The following is a 16,229-nucleotide window of genomic DNA, read 5'->3' as shown; positions in this document are numbered from 1 at the left end:
AAAAATGTTGATAAACGTTGTTTAAAGTTTCTTTTTTCGGTTTATAAGTATGGAAAAACACTTTCCCTCCGTTTTGGTAGACAGAGCATGCCCTGGGGGTCGGGAAAAACCGCGGGGGCTATTAAAAATGGTATTGTGGTGACCTTCCCTTGGGGTGCGTGCTATCTTATAATGTAGAAATACTTGGGGTTGTTTTTACTTAATATAATTTTTTTAGAGTAATCATGCTTCAAATCTATCGCTACAGGCAGGTTTTATTCTGTTATATAAGAAAACTACGCCATAAATCACAAAGAACAATGAAGAACGAGGCGTGGTTTATTTCACAATAAATCTGTCATGACGTCATTTCTGGAGATTCGAACATGCGCTCGCAACTTGATGACGTCGTAGATTGGACGACGTTATTTTGAGTGACAAAAGTCTAGTAATTCGTCCCCATATACATGATAGATGTAGCAATGCCACACAGAAAATCGCCATGGCCGAACGATCGCATCCGAAAGTGGGCAAGATTATGGGAAAAGGTACATATACTCTTCAAACAGGAAACACAAAAGTAGTAAACTCGTTAGTATTGACGACATGCATACATAAATCGATATCAAATGGTCATTTCCGCATTGATTGGGTTTGATTTGTGTGGAATGAATGAGGTACTGCAGAAATTTGGTGAAAAGATGGAAAAATCGCAACCACGTCAGAACCTGGCGCCAAAACACAGCAATATCACATGCATGCCTTCACAATCTCACAGGAAATGAACCGCAAAAACATGCCACGACCGACGGAAGCCGAACGCACAACGCCATCCTCCGACTGTAAACAGGATATTCATCTTCAGCTTCACCAAGCACCTTTACCACACTGTGGAACCGTTATCAGACGCATGGGACAACACATGACCTTTCCAGATCCGGTCTACCACGTATCACTACCAAAGCATAATACAGAATCATACGACTGCGTCATTTACGTGAAAGAACCACCACGGCCACCTCTACAACTACAAAAATACCAATATTCCTTAGGGTATCAGCCCAGACAGTGAGGAACGGTTTAGGTGCAGAAGGTTTGCTTTGTTTGTTTGTTTGTTTGTTGCTTAACGCCTCACAAAGCAATGTTCATGCTATATGACGGCGGTCTGTAAATAATCGAGTCTGGACCAGACAATCCAGTGGTAGATATTATTGAGCATCGATCTGCGTAACTGGGATACGATGACATGCATAATCCAAGTCACCAAACCTTACCACCCGATCCTGTTAGTCGTCTCTTCTGACGAGCATAGTCGCCATTCACGGCAAGCATGGGTTGCTGAAGATCAATTCTAATCTGGTTTTTCAAGGGTCGCGCTGATGACCAGTTCCAGGGCCCCGTTCCACAAAGCGATCGTAGCGCTAAGATGATCGTAACTCCCATACTTTAACACTGTCTTACGGCAGACTTAGCGCTAAGATCGCTTTGTGGAACAGGGCCCAGGTGTCATTTTGACGGACCTGCATCGTCGGCTGTGACGTCAATGATGTCAAGGTCACAGAGTATGACCCCAACTGCAATGGAGATAAGTTTGGTTCTTGACGAGTCACACATTTTGCTTTGCTGTAGACGTCGTGTTTAGAAGGTAGTGGGGAACGTTATGCACGAAACTACATACACGATTTAGTGGTAGTATTGTGATTATGTGGGTAGCCATCTCCTACACTGGTAGAACCGACATGGTGCAGGTTCTGGGGAATTTTACGTCACAGCGTTACACGAATGAGACTTTTCGGCCACAGGCCCATCTCATTTTCCAACAAGACAACGCCCGACCTTACTCGGCAAGACTGACAACAGCCTTTTTCGGGAATCACTACAACCAGGTCCATGCCATGAACCTCCAGGTCTCCAGATTTGAACCCAATCGAACATTTATGGGATGCACAGGATCAACGACTGCAAGCACGTCAGCAACAACCACAGAACCTCCGACAGTTGATAGAAGCACTGCGGTGAGTGAGTGAGTGAGTGAGTGAGTGAGCACCATTCCAGTAATATCACAGCGGGACAGACTGGATGGACATTTCCAAGGCCACAATTCGTATTTCTGATGGCTTCCATGGGACGATAGTGCCTGTCAGTTTTGGACGCTAATGGTGGCCATACAAGATCTTTTGAACAGACGACCTTCACTTTGAAAACCTTAAGTTCCCTATGGAACCTGGCCCAATGACAAGCAAGACTACATACAATGGTATAAGGATCTATACAAGAAACATCACTAGTATTGCATATTAAAGACGTTAACAATATATTGTGTCTACTTTGTAATCCGACAACTTCTAGAAAATGCCAATTCATATTTTGTAACGTGAAATATCCTGCTACTGTTTCAGAGAAAATCACATTGCATACATGGAAAGCTAGGGACGGAACAGTACAACACTGTGCACTATCTCTGGATTACTCAGTGTATGTTAGCTGGTGGCCCCGTACTTCACAGGCAGCAGGGTATGCTGCGTCCAGCTTAGAGGAGGATCGGACAAAGATGGGCAGAGTGGAGGATGACACATATATCTTTCCAGACAATATATTTGAGCATCATCTAATGAGGAGATGTTGGAAGACAATGGTTACAAAGAGAAAATCGGAAATGTTGGGAACTTGTTCCGAATGTGTGATTCAAAGAATACTGTCGGAAGGCAAAGTTTTTTGTTTTTCACATCCACAGGGCTTTTGGATGCTGAACATTATCCGATCATATTTATTACAGAAAGAGAGATAGGTTGCAACCCTTTCCATATACAACAGAAATATCTGAATAAAGTAGAGTAGGTTATTCTCAAGATAACAATAATAAGACTTTAGATTATATCATCAACTGTTGGGAATAGCATCATATTATCATTGTGGACCCCATTAACCATAACAGCAAGCACCCACACACCAATGTGGATGATGAACATTATCCGATCAGATTCATTATAGATGGATACACACTCTGTTTTAAATCTCCTGAAGTTTCATCTTTGAGAGGAATTTAGAAGTTGATGTACTAAGTAAGGTAAAGATTGATGGATGAACTAAATTGTAATTGTAATAAGGAAGTTGTTCATCCATAAATCTCATCCTTACTCCTGAAGTTTGTTTTGTTGACAACTGTTGATCCTTCTATGCTCATGTGTATCGTCATCCACAGGACATTATAAGCAAAATTCATAAATATTCATTGTCCAAACAACACTTTGAGACCGAAGGCCGAGAAGGAATGAAACAGCAAACGTGCAGGCTCGCTAGCCTGTTTTTTCCAGCTCGCCTCGGTTCCACAACTTTCAAGTTTTCGGGTTTCAATTCTAACTAGCATTTTCCAACTGTGTCTTCCCGTTCTCAGGGAACTAATGTTTGAATCGGGCGGTAACTGACCATGTCATTTGAAACAGCCGCCATCTCCCGAACATATTTGTCCTGGTTCGTTGCAGTCTGACTGGTACAGTTCTTCTCGCCTCTTGCCTTGATTGACAGGTCCTGTAAACTTTGTTTTTATCATACTCTCCGTCGATTGGCTACTGATTTTATGGGCGTGTCAAGTTATGTACATAAATTAAACAATCACCTGATTCATGTCACACCACAGTTTGTACTCCTACACCCGGAATGTTTATCAGTCTCGTCATTTTTGTCTGTTTTGATATATACAACTGCCTTGGGTTAAACTATTGTAGATAAAACATGTTGTCGTTGTCGAATTTAATTATAAGCTTTGAATGTGTATTATTTTCGGTTTATTGAGGTATGAATCGAAAAACCGATGTGGAAACTTTTTGTAAGAATCCGCTACGTGGATTGATATACAGTTTGCACATCGGTTTTTCGATTCATACCTCAATGAACCGGAACAAATACACAGTCAATCCATAAATGCTATATATTCTCTATGATGTGTATGTGTATGGTACGAACTGAGAATCGGATGTTTATCCTCGTGAAGGTTTCGATGTGTGCTGCAAGTGTGCCTAATTATGCCTAATTCCAAGCAAAAGAGACAATTTGATTATTAGTACTATGTATAAAAAAAATCATTCGTTTGATCGTGTGACAATTATTTCACATATATAAATATATATATTATAACGGTATAATAACAAATCTTGTGCTCATCTTAAAACACAAATGCTTGAAAGCTTTTACCGGTATTTTTTTTCAGGTGTTAACATATCGCTTTGCTTCGGCAAACTTGATTCTGCACCCCATATCCCACAGTTATGAAAAGGAACGTCTGGTTCCGGATTTACATAACAGTCGTGGCAACTTACATTTGGGAACAAATTTTATTGCAATATAATAATTAAAAAGCACGTGGTATGCTTTCAATGTCCCATGGTTACAATAGTTTCCAGACAATGATTAAATCAAGACTTTTGATGATAAAGACATTTCTAATATAGCCATATCTGTCTGACTCTTGTAAATATACTAGAAACATCCCTATTTATACCTAATTAACAACAAGCCTTATAAATACTATTGGCCTACTTGGTAAACGGTCATCGATCCCAATTGCCTGGATCGATGTTCACGATGTCAATCACTGGATTGTCTGGTCCAAACTCGACCGCCATCATCTAGCTGGAATATTGCTGAATGCGGCGTTAAACAACAAACCAAACCAAAGACAGTCAGTCAATTTCAATCATGCACAAAATGTAAAAAACTGTCACGTCCGTCTCTTTCGAAATTTCAAACTGTTGCGTTACTGTCAAAAACTACTTCCGAAAAGACCAGTAGGTCATGCCATTCGAGGTAATGTTAGCAGGTGGTACAATACTACGGCACACCAAACAGTAAGCTGGTATCGGTCGTGTTTTGGGGGTTTATATGCGCCAGCTGTATTTACAACGCATTAAATTGTTGCATTGAACAACAAGTTGTTTGTTTTCTTTTGAGGAATATTGTTTCACGTTACAATGTTTAAAACAATAACTAGGACAGACGCCTACCACCTTTTCACATACGAAGCTTTACAGTGGATAGTTTATAGTTTTTTAAATATATTTTTTGTTTTGTTTGAGTGTTTGAACAGTTTTCAGACCCGGAAGGCATGCCTGATAGAGGATATAAAATGGGAATTACAGTTTTTATATAAATAACTTGGCTCTTCATTGGTCGCCGATACTACATTTCTTTCATCTTTCATCCACGTCCTGATGTGGAATCAGAATTAGACTTGAGAAGATTTGCATATTTATGATTAAAAAAACATTGTGTGTATTGTTTGTGAGCAAAAATACAATAATCTGTGCAATGTAAAACATTAATTATAGATAATATAAAGTGTATATATTGTAATCGACAAGGCATCTAGTTAGTCTGAACAAAAATGGCGTCTCGCCCAATTATGACAGGGATTAAGGTAAACGATTTGGTGAAGGTTGACGCTTAAATGGCGCTTAAAACCTGTATTCTATCTTTACATAGTGAAAACAAGCCTTGGAGAAATGCAAGTACCACCATGCAGAATCAGGATTTTACAGAAGTGATTAACTCATCGGGCCGCCTTTGTCCACATACTTCCCTCTGTGTGTAGCAGATGACCTCTTCGGCCAGGTCAAAGAATATATTATATTCGTGCGCGTAGATGATCACGTATATATCATACACACGCCCCCGTTACACTCACACACAGCCTGTATATATCATACACACGCCCCCGTTACACTCAAACACAGTCTGTATATATCATACACATGCTCGCGTTACACTCAGACACAGTCTGTATACATCATACACACGCCCCCGTTACACTCAAACACAGTCTGTATATATCATACACACGGCCCCGTTACACTCAGACACAAACTGTATATATCACACACACGTCCCCGTTACACTCAAACACAGTCTGTATATATCATACACACGCCCCCGTTACACTCAGAAACAGCCTGTATATATCATACACACGCCCCCGTTACACTCAAACACAGTCTGTATATATCACACATACGCCCCCGTTACACTCAGAAACAGCCTGTATATATCATACACACTCCCCCGTTAAACTCGTTAAGTACAAATTAGTTGGAGTTACCTTTGGAATGAGTGAGTGAGTTATAATTTAACGTCACATCGGCAATATTTCAGCCATATCGTGACGAGAACTGACACATTATACATAAATTTATATTGAATATAAACCTGTCGGCGAAGGACAGTAGAATAACTAGAGTATCACAGTCTCGATTTTAAAACTAGTTGAGAACATTTAAAAGAATACATTTTCTATCAACAATACAATATTGGGTTCCCCAGCAGGATTTACACCATCCCTTCAGCTGCTGCTGCTGGTACGCAGTGAAGCCATTTGTTAAAATATACAAACATTCTACGTTTAAAACTGAGGTATGAATAATGTACTTTGAATGACGTGGCCTTACATAATCCTCTCAGGGGGGACAATAATTTTACGCTACTTCATCCCCCTTTGAGGATACAGCCACTAACCATCTAAGTCACTATTATACATTTCCAATATAAAATATAGCTATCTACAGAAGTTAGAATTTATCGATGAGTTCAATTTCTTTTTAAAAACCTTTAATTGAATGAGAATTAATAGTATTAAAAAATCCTTAATTGATGATTTGAAATATTTATCCCTTGTGATGGAGAAATCAAAACAGTCAAGCAGGACATGCTTGACCGTGATTCTTTCATCACAAGGGATAGAAAATAGAGGATCCTCACCTTTCAATAAATATTCATTTGTATACCTGCTATGGCCAATACGACATCGTCGTATTATGACCCCTTCAAATCTGGACAGAAAACCCAAGAAGGTGTGACCGATATTTGGTTTAACTTCATGCAATTTATTTATACCTACCTGGGTGTCCCACTTCCTTTGCCATAGATCTCGGATGTAACATCTAATTACAGGTTTGATATCGGTTTATGGGATCAGAAGTGGAGTCACAGATTTGTTGAGTGCTGTCTTTGCAGCAGCATCGGCCATTGTGTTCCCAATGGTTCCAACATGACTGGGTAACCAACAGAAAACGATGTCGGTTGGCCTGTAGCAAGATCATTGAACAATTCAACAATTTCTATTAAAGGTTGATGTGTTGAAGACAGGTTTTTAATAGCTTGGAGGCGGGAAAGAGAGTCCGAAAAAATAATGAACTGTTAATGTTTAGTTTGGCTGTTGATGTTTTTTAAATTGATAAAATAGCATTTGCTTCTGCTGTGAAAATAGAACAGTTTTCTTGTAATCGGGATAATATACTTCTGGATCCAATGACGGTGGCACTGGCAACAGCGTCACCATCCTTGGATCCATCTTTAGATATAGATTTGTAAGTATCATATCTGTTTCTTTATTCGTTATATTGTTGTTGATAAAATAGTTGATTTGTTTCAGATTTCTTGAGTTTAGTTAAGGTTAGATTCACCTCCGTCTTCACTAACTGCCATGGTGGAGAAGCGAAAAGCTGAGTTGGGGCTATTGTATCAAAATTTATTTTAGCAGCAGAAATATCAGATTGTAGTCTTATTCCAACTGGAGGGATAACAGATGATTTTTTATTGTATAGATTTTCATAAAGGGGTTAAAAATACTGTCATATGCTGGATTCAAGTTATTTGAACGTACTTTAGAGATATACTGTAAAGATAATTTAAGGCGACGGTGTTTAAGGGACATCTCATCAGCTTCTACATACAAACTATCAATAGCCTCAGTCCTTTGTGATGAACGGTATCTAATATTTTTAAGTTACTTTTACAAGCCCCACCATAAATGATGGAGCCGTAATCAAGTTTAGAACGGATAAGTGCTCTGTATAGGTGGAGGAAGGTTTTCTGATCCCCTCCCCACTTTGAGCTGGAAACAACTTGACATCACGCCATGAAGAAGAAAATTTTCCAGATGTCCAAATATCATCAAATATTAAAAGTAGGGTCTCTAAACTTGAGTCTGGTAAATGTTTCAGGAGTTGATAATGTATAGTCACACGCAAAAGAAACGCAAGTGGTTTTAAGCAAATAGGTAACAAACATGGAACCATAAATTGATACGCGTTTTAGCATGTAGTGAAGCCTGATGGTGTTATCAATATTTTATTTTTTTATTTAAGTCCTGAGTAAAAACGCAACATAAAAAACGAATCGCCAAAACTCACCATTTCAATGAATATGTGGTATCATGCACCCATTTCTCACGAAATCGAAAATGCACGAACTGTCACGAACTGTAGTGGTAAAAACTGTAGCCGATTCTTGGACCTACCACTCCTTTATCAACAATGCCACGCCTAACTCAAATTTAGAGAAACCATGCTATCGGACGTTTGGAAGCTGGAGAGTCTGTCCAAGATGTTGCCCGTCATTTCAACGTTAACAGAACCACAATTTACCGTCTCCTGCATCGATACAATGCTGCACAGACCACAGATGACCTTCCTCGGAGCGGTCGTCCTAGGGTCACCACACCTCGACAAGATCGGCAGATTACCCGTCAACACCAGCGACATCCGTTCCTAACTGCAAGTGAAAGTGCTAGACAGACCATAGGCACAAATAATAGACACATTAGCCGGGACACTGTGATCCGACGTCTCCGTTCCAACAACCTCAGATGTCGCCGAACAGCACGTCGTCCTGTTCTCCAACCACGGCATCGACAAGCACGACTTCAGTGGGCACAGGGTCATCACAATTGGCGTCATCGTGAGTGGAGGCGTGTCATCTTCTCTGATGAAAGTCACTTTTGTGTCTCCCATGCAGACGGAAAAGTCAGAATTTGGCGGCGTCGAGGTGATCGTTTCGCTGACAGAAACGTTGTGCAAAAGGGATCCATGGGGTGGACTTAGCGTCATGATATGAGCAGGCATCTGACTTAGTGCGAGACTTGGACCCATGTGCTTTCTGAATGTCGGTCAAGGTGGGGGACACGGCGTCACTGCTCAGCGGTATATCGACCAAGTAATCAGAGCCGACGTTGTTCCATTTTTTGCACAACATCTACAACACATTTTCCAGCAGGACAACGCTCGTCCCCATGTTGTCAGAGCTACCATGGCCTTCCTGCAACAACACAACATCCGTGTTCTACCGTGGCCAGCCCTCAGCCCTGATCTGAACCCCATGGAACACCGGTGGGATTAGGTTCAAAGGCGTCTGCACTTTGTGCGCCCAGTCCCCACAACTGCCGATGAATTACGCACATGAATGGTTTGCTAGAGTTTCACCCAGTTTATTTGCAATATCCGTTTTATGAGTTAAAAACTGATCCCCATTTTTAAGATGCTACATTTGTTACCCTTACCTTTAATTTTCTGTATCATGTTCCATACCACGTGAATTAATTTTTGACACATAATGTTGCCAAGATTACTGTTTGTTTTGTTTAAACGTACGTCGGGTTTTAAGATTAATGATTTTAAATTTATTGAGATTATAGACCGTTGGATGGCATGGGAAATATTGTTCAGCTTTTTCCATACCTTCCTAGCTTGTTTGCAATCATTGTTTAACCATGGTTTACGTATGTGAGGATTTGAGGTGGACTTCGGAATACATTCATCAGCTATTTCAGTAAGTTGGACAGAGAAAAGTTCTATCGGGTCGGGAACATCAATAAAACTTCAGATTTTAGTTTGGTAGAACAAAGGACTTCATATAACGCCCAATTGGCTTTAGTAAAATTCCATCGTGATGATGGAGGAACATCGGATGGTGTAACAGATTTTAAAAAAGTAGGGAAATAGTCACTTCCACAGAGGTCATCGTGGACTGACCATTCAAATTCATTAAGTAAATTAGAATCTACAACTGACAAGTCAAGACAAGAGTATGTTCAACTTGCAGGATGAAGATATGTGTGAGAAACATCATTTAAAAGGCATAAATCATTATTTTAGAAGAAATCCTGAAGTAATTTTCCTTTAGTGTTGGTGACATTACTACCCCAAAGTGGATTATGACCATTCAGATCTCCCATGATGACACAGGGCTCAGGGAGTTGGTCATATAGTGCCTGAAGATCAGACTGTCGGAGAGAGTATGAGTGTGGTACATACAAAGAACACAAAGTAAAAACAATATTCAATGTTATATGTACTGCCACAGCCTGAAGAGGGGTATTGAGAGGAACAGGACTGTGAATGATGCCCTGCCTCACCATAACAGAAGATCCCCCAGTTGCTTTATCACCTTGTGGGGAAAAGCAGTGGTAGGTATCATATTGTCGAAAATCAAAATTATCTGCAGTTTTAAGGAACGTTTCTTGCAAACAAAATGCTGATGGTTTAAAATCTTGAACTAAGAGCTGAAGGTCATTAAAATTGGTCCATTGGATTAAATTAGAAGAGCAACTCATGGTGGCTCAATTGGAGATCGTGAGCATGGAGAAGGTCCTTTACGCTATAATGACAGCGATGTAGTGACCTCCATATCTAAAGGTTCAAAGGGATTTTGAACCTCCAGAGGGACTGTCAAGCTTGAAGGCACCTTAATATGTTTAAGGGCCTTAGATTCTTTTTCCCTTTGTTGCTTTCTCTTTTCTGGTGTGGATCGCATCACTCTTTTTGTCATTTTCAGGTTCAGGTGGGGTATCAGGTTGAGATTGTGTGAGTGAGTTTCATTTTCCGGCAGAGGTTCTGTTTGTGAAGGTGTTGAAGTAGATTGGGATGTAGTGGTGGTGTCTTCAGCATCAATTTGAAATAACATGGTTCATTCATTTGACACCCAGCTAATAGCGGTTTGGCATCCATTATCCACTTTGATAGAAGAGGAGACAGCAGCAGAGGAGATTGGATCAGCGTAGGTCAGTGAATGGGTGGAAGAGGTTGATTCAATTTGAAGCAGTTTCTGAGCATCTGAGAATGAGATATCATTAGTATATTTTAATTTGAGTATTTTTGTCTGAGTCACAAAGGAGGGGCATGATTTAGATGACGACATGTGGTCACCACTGCAGTTTGAACATTTGATGGTATCTGTACAGTCAGTGCCATCATGTTTCTTACTGCAGCAAAAGCAAACTGCTGAGTTGTGACAGGAATTAGCTCCATGCCCGAACTGCTGACATTTAAAACAACGGAGTGGATTTGGTATATACACATCCACTCCGATGTTGAAATATCCGGTCTTGATTGATGAAGGGATCTTTGAAAGGACAAAAGTGAAAAGGTATGTGTTTGTCTTCACAAATATTTCACCATCTTTTCTACTGAACCGTTGGACAGATGTAACACCCTGAGGCTTCATTTCTGCTACAATCTCCTCTTCCGACATGTCTGAGAGGCACTTTGTACGATCACGTAAAATGACTCTACATGAATTCAGTGTTTTAAATGCTGAGACAACAATCTCATTATTTGCAATACGATGTGTCTGTAGAAGATTGAGAGAGTGTTGTCTCTTGGCGCATTCCACAAGCAGGGAACCAGACCGGAGACGAGTGACGTTTTTTACTGTACTGTAGATTTTGAGACCACAAAGGGGTTGATTTTGAGAGGCTCTGCATCAACTCCTTCGACAATCAGAAATCGTGGCCAAGATTCTACATTAAGTACCGATTCATCAGAAGAAGACACAACACTATCTGTATTGATATGTCTTCTTTTCGTTTTTGTACGAGAACTAGTGAGCTGTGAGGAAGCCATAATAAAAGGAAAAGTTTCAACACCCCTGCTCCCAACCTACCATGGAGCGTCAACAAAGACAGTGTTGAAGTGGAAACCGACTACAAACACCAGGGCTACAGGGGTGCTATACTCAAGCAAAAAGGATGCAGGTGGCTAAAATTGTCCAACAGGGTAAAAGTCAGGCTCGTTCTGCCCTAGACAGTTACCTGAAGACAAAAAGAACCCGGAGGTCAATAATGCCAGATTGGCCAATGAGCCACCGCCTTCTGGCATAGGACTCTAGGCAAAACATATTACAGAACATGATATTTAAGATTTGAATATGTCCTGATCAAAACCATTGCTTAACATTGGAACTAAGTTGTCCATGTACAGGGCATGGCGTGACGAGCCGATTAATAGAATCGGGCCCATTCTACCACCCGTCTAGGTGAAGTTAGGGTCAAAGTGGTGTGTTGGGCAAAAGGAACACTGTTCCTGGCTCCAGTGCCCTCAACCATCAGACTCCCTTCCTTCACCGACACAGGGGCGCAACCCATGGAAAACGGGTTGCCCAATTTTGTCGCCTCGTACGACAAGCAATGGGATGCTGTGGACACATTCTACCCCGGGTCCACACGGGGGAAGAGCTATCAGCGTTACCCAGCACTCACCACGAGGAGGTTGCTCTTCACGAGTGCCAGTTACCTTTGAAAGCACAATAAAAGAAACAGTGTCTTTAAATGGTCAGCACAAGGAAACTGGGCCTGTCAGGCAGAACTTGATATATACATACAATTGGTACCAATAAAAAATAATTGATTTCAAGTCCTATATAGATAACGCAACAAATGTCATTCTAAAACATGCTTCTGCAGCAAATATCAATATTTCTGGTCAAAATGTTGGTTAAATAGTAAACACAAACACTCCACTGTAAATAAACTCCGGTTCAAATATACAAATTCACGCATTCATTAAGGGGTTCCTATTTATGTAGCAGCAAGTTAAGAACATACAGTATGGTCAAGTCATCTATAAATATTGAGAATTATCTTAAATATTGTAAAAACAAAGGTCATAGGTCACTTTTATCAAAACTTCGTTTAACTAATCACAAACTAAAAATTGAAAAATTGGTAGATATATAAAAACACCAACCCCATTGGAACAACGTCTCTGTGAAACATGTGATGTCTCAGAAGATGAACAACACGACGCACTGTCTTACATAATACAACCAAGAAAGAGAATGACAATTCTCAATCATGATAGAGAATTTGGTACACTCTGTTAAAAGGAACAGTTCTTAATAATTTTACCAACAGTTATCCAGAAACAACTTCCAAGGTCTGTTATCATATCACCAATTACAACAAATTCCTTGTATTACAACATTGCCATAGTTTTGCTGAATTATCATATTGTTTCCATATCATTTTAATACACTTGTTTTGAATTTTTTTTGTTATAATGTAACTCCTTTGTATGTTGAATGTACCTGTGTTATTTAATTGTCGTTTATTATGCATGTATTTTGTAGTTTGTGATAGTGTAATATTGCCACTGTTTCTCCATGGAATGTTCCACAATACATATCTCATTAGTCTGTCTTACAGACCCTGATACAAATATATTTTCAAAAACAGCCCATGCAAGTCTATAATGTTTGGCAAGTCTAGATCACTGCAGTATCTGAAAATGAAGAGAGTCACTGGGCTCCTTTTTAGTATATTTTTATTAAGAAAACTGAACAACTGTTTTTTTATGTACGATATGTTCATTTCAGAGACTAGATGTTAGTCTAATATCTCATCTAAAACATCTTTGTTGTATGATAGTTAGTTACATATGTGTACGGGGAACGGTTGGCCCAGTCGCTGAAGGCGCTGCAATTCGCTATGCAGATTTGTCTCCTTTGGGCACGCCAGAAACCTATGTACAGTGTGTTTGTATCCCGGTATGCAACTCAGAAAATATTATCTGAACAAGCACTTGTGACAGGTATTATGAAATCTAATCTATATGACTTACCCATTCATGTATTAAATTGCGTAACTTGGGCACGCCATAAACTTATGATTGTGAGTACGAATCCCGGTTGGCCCCGATTATGTTTCCACGTTTGTCAGCACAAAACCTTTGCTCGTTGACTTCACAAAAGTGGTGAACGTCTAATACCTGCATCACTTCGGACTTTCCCCCCACTTCAAGCTGGCACGGAATACTATTCAAAATGGCGTTAAACCCAACTCCCTCACTCACTCTTGTGTACGGTTCAGTTTGGTTAACTGGGTTTGTGTTGTGATTTCTTCCGGTTTAGATTTAGATTTGAAGTTTGTTTAGAAGAATGTTATTATGTTCAACCCAAACATCGTGAAGATATCATGCAACCTTATTATCTTTTAGGAAAATAATTGCAAACTACAGACCAACCTGTTGATTTCCTATGTATCCAGAAGCAATGAACATATACGGGTGTAAAATCTCTGCCGGAAGTTAAAGATACTGTCAAAGCAATAAACCATGCTGAACCGTAAACCGCCGCATGAAACGGTATAAATCATACATTACATACAGTGAACTATTTGAAACAATACTGTGCTCAACTATGCAGGGCAAGCGCCATATATAAGTATGTGATTATGAACACAACTAATTACAAAATTATCATATCATAAACCCGTTGTTTTACATGTTTTGTTTATTGGACAAAGTCATACTTTATAGAAGCCTGGTATTTAATCGTGTTGAACAATATGTTGCAATAGCAGTGTGTAGTTAAAAGATTGAGTGCGCGCGACAGGCTTGACCTATCCTCCCGGGAACCGTTGTCAATGGCTGCCTGAATAACATACGATACATTGCTAAGGCAGTGCGCAACAGGGCTGTCCCAGCTCCTTCCCAGCGCGTGACACCTTCGTTACGCTCTGGGTACTATAGAGAGCTCCGCGAACGGGCTATCGCTGTGAGGAGCTTGAGAGCTGTTCTGGTAAGGGAGATAATCACTCACTCTCAGTGATACAGCTTGAATAAGTTACACTAGGCCTATGCAGCATTTGCAAGGTCAGTGCGTGATAAAGCTCTAATACTACGCCTATAGCTAAAGGAGATAATCGCAATGCGCAATAGTTTATTCTTACAAAATATGGACCGGTTAACTTTAACGAAATGAGATATATATTTCCCCGAAACATTTTTAGCTCTTTAAAAACAAAATGAACAAATTTCATGGGTTATCTGCATTACGAAAATTTCAAAATAGCAAGACGATTTTGAAGTTTCTCTTATTGCTAGGAAAGAATAGCAGTTACATTTCACGCACATTATTTGTATGTTTCATTTCGGTAACTGTATGGCTTGAAATTTTAATGAAACCAACATGTCTACATACATGCTACACTGAAATTAACCTCTCCCGTATACTTCCCCGCCTGTATACTTCCCCGCCTTCAGGGCAGGGAAGAATCAATGACATGTTATTACTAAAATAAGACGACAATCACGAAAGTAAATCCAGTTGATTTGTGGGTCACAGCTTTCCTGTCTGCAGCCAAATATAACAAGCTTCTAAAACACATGGTGAGTATTTATTGTTTTACGGGGTGATAGCTGGTAAGAGGAGGGGTTATGTGCTGGAGCATGGATGGAAGGGAATGAATGAGAGAGGCAGCACAGACTGGAGTGTATGAGAGAGGCAGCACAGACTGGAGTGAATGAGAGAGGCAGCACATCTGGGGAGTGAATAAGAGAGGCAGCACAGACTGGAGTGAATGAGAGAGGCAGCACAGACTGGAGTGAATGAGAGAGGCAGCACAGACTGGAGTGAATGAGAGAGGCAGCACAGACTGGAGAGAATGAGAGAGGCAGCACAGACTGGAGTGAATGAGAGAGGCAGCACATCTTGGGAGTGAATGAGAGAGGCAGCACAGACTGGAGTGAATGAGAGAGGCAGCACAGACTGGAGTGAATGAGAGAGGCAGCACAGGCTGGAGTGAATGAGAGAGGCAGCACAGACTGGAGTGAATGACTGGAGTGAATGAAAGAGGCAGCACAGACTGGAGTGAATGACTGGAGTGAATGAGAGAGGCAGCACAGACTGGAGTGAATGAGAGGGGCAGCACAGATTGGAGTGAATGAGAGAGGCAGCACAGACTGGACTGAATGAGAGAGGCAGCACAGACTGGAGTGAATGGGAGAGGCAGCACAGACTGGAGTGAATGAGAGAGGCAGCACCGACTGGAGTGAATGACTGGAGTGAATGAGAGAGGCAGCACAGACTGGAGTGAATGACTGGAGTGAATGAGAGAGGCAGCACAGACTGGAGTGAATGACTGGAGTGAATGAGAGAGGCAGCACAGACTGGAGTGTATGAGAGATGCAGCACAGACTCGAGTGAATGGGAGAGGCGGCTCAGACTTGAGTGAATGAGAGGGTAAGCACAGACTGTAGTGTATGAGAGGGGCAGCACAGACTGTAGTGTATGAGAGAGGCAGCACAGACTGTAGTGTATGAGAGGGGCAGCACAGACTGTAGTGTATGAGAGAGGCAGCACAGACTGTAGTGAATGAGAGAGGCAGCACAGACTGGAGTGAATGACTGGAGTGAATGAGAGAGGCAGCA

This window comes from Haliotis cracherodii, unplaced genomic scaffold (assembly GCF_022045235.1).
Source record: "Haliotis cracherodii isolate W230 unplaced genomic scaffold, xgHalCrac1.p SCAF_36, whole genome shotgun sequence".
NCBI classification, from domain to species: domain Eukaryota; kingdom Metazoa; phylum Mollusca; class Gastropoda; order Lepetellida; family Haliotidae; genus Haliotis; species Haliotis cracherodii.
Note: the sequence above shows the minus strand (reverse complement) of the source record.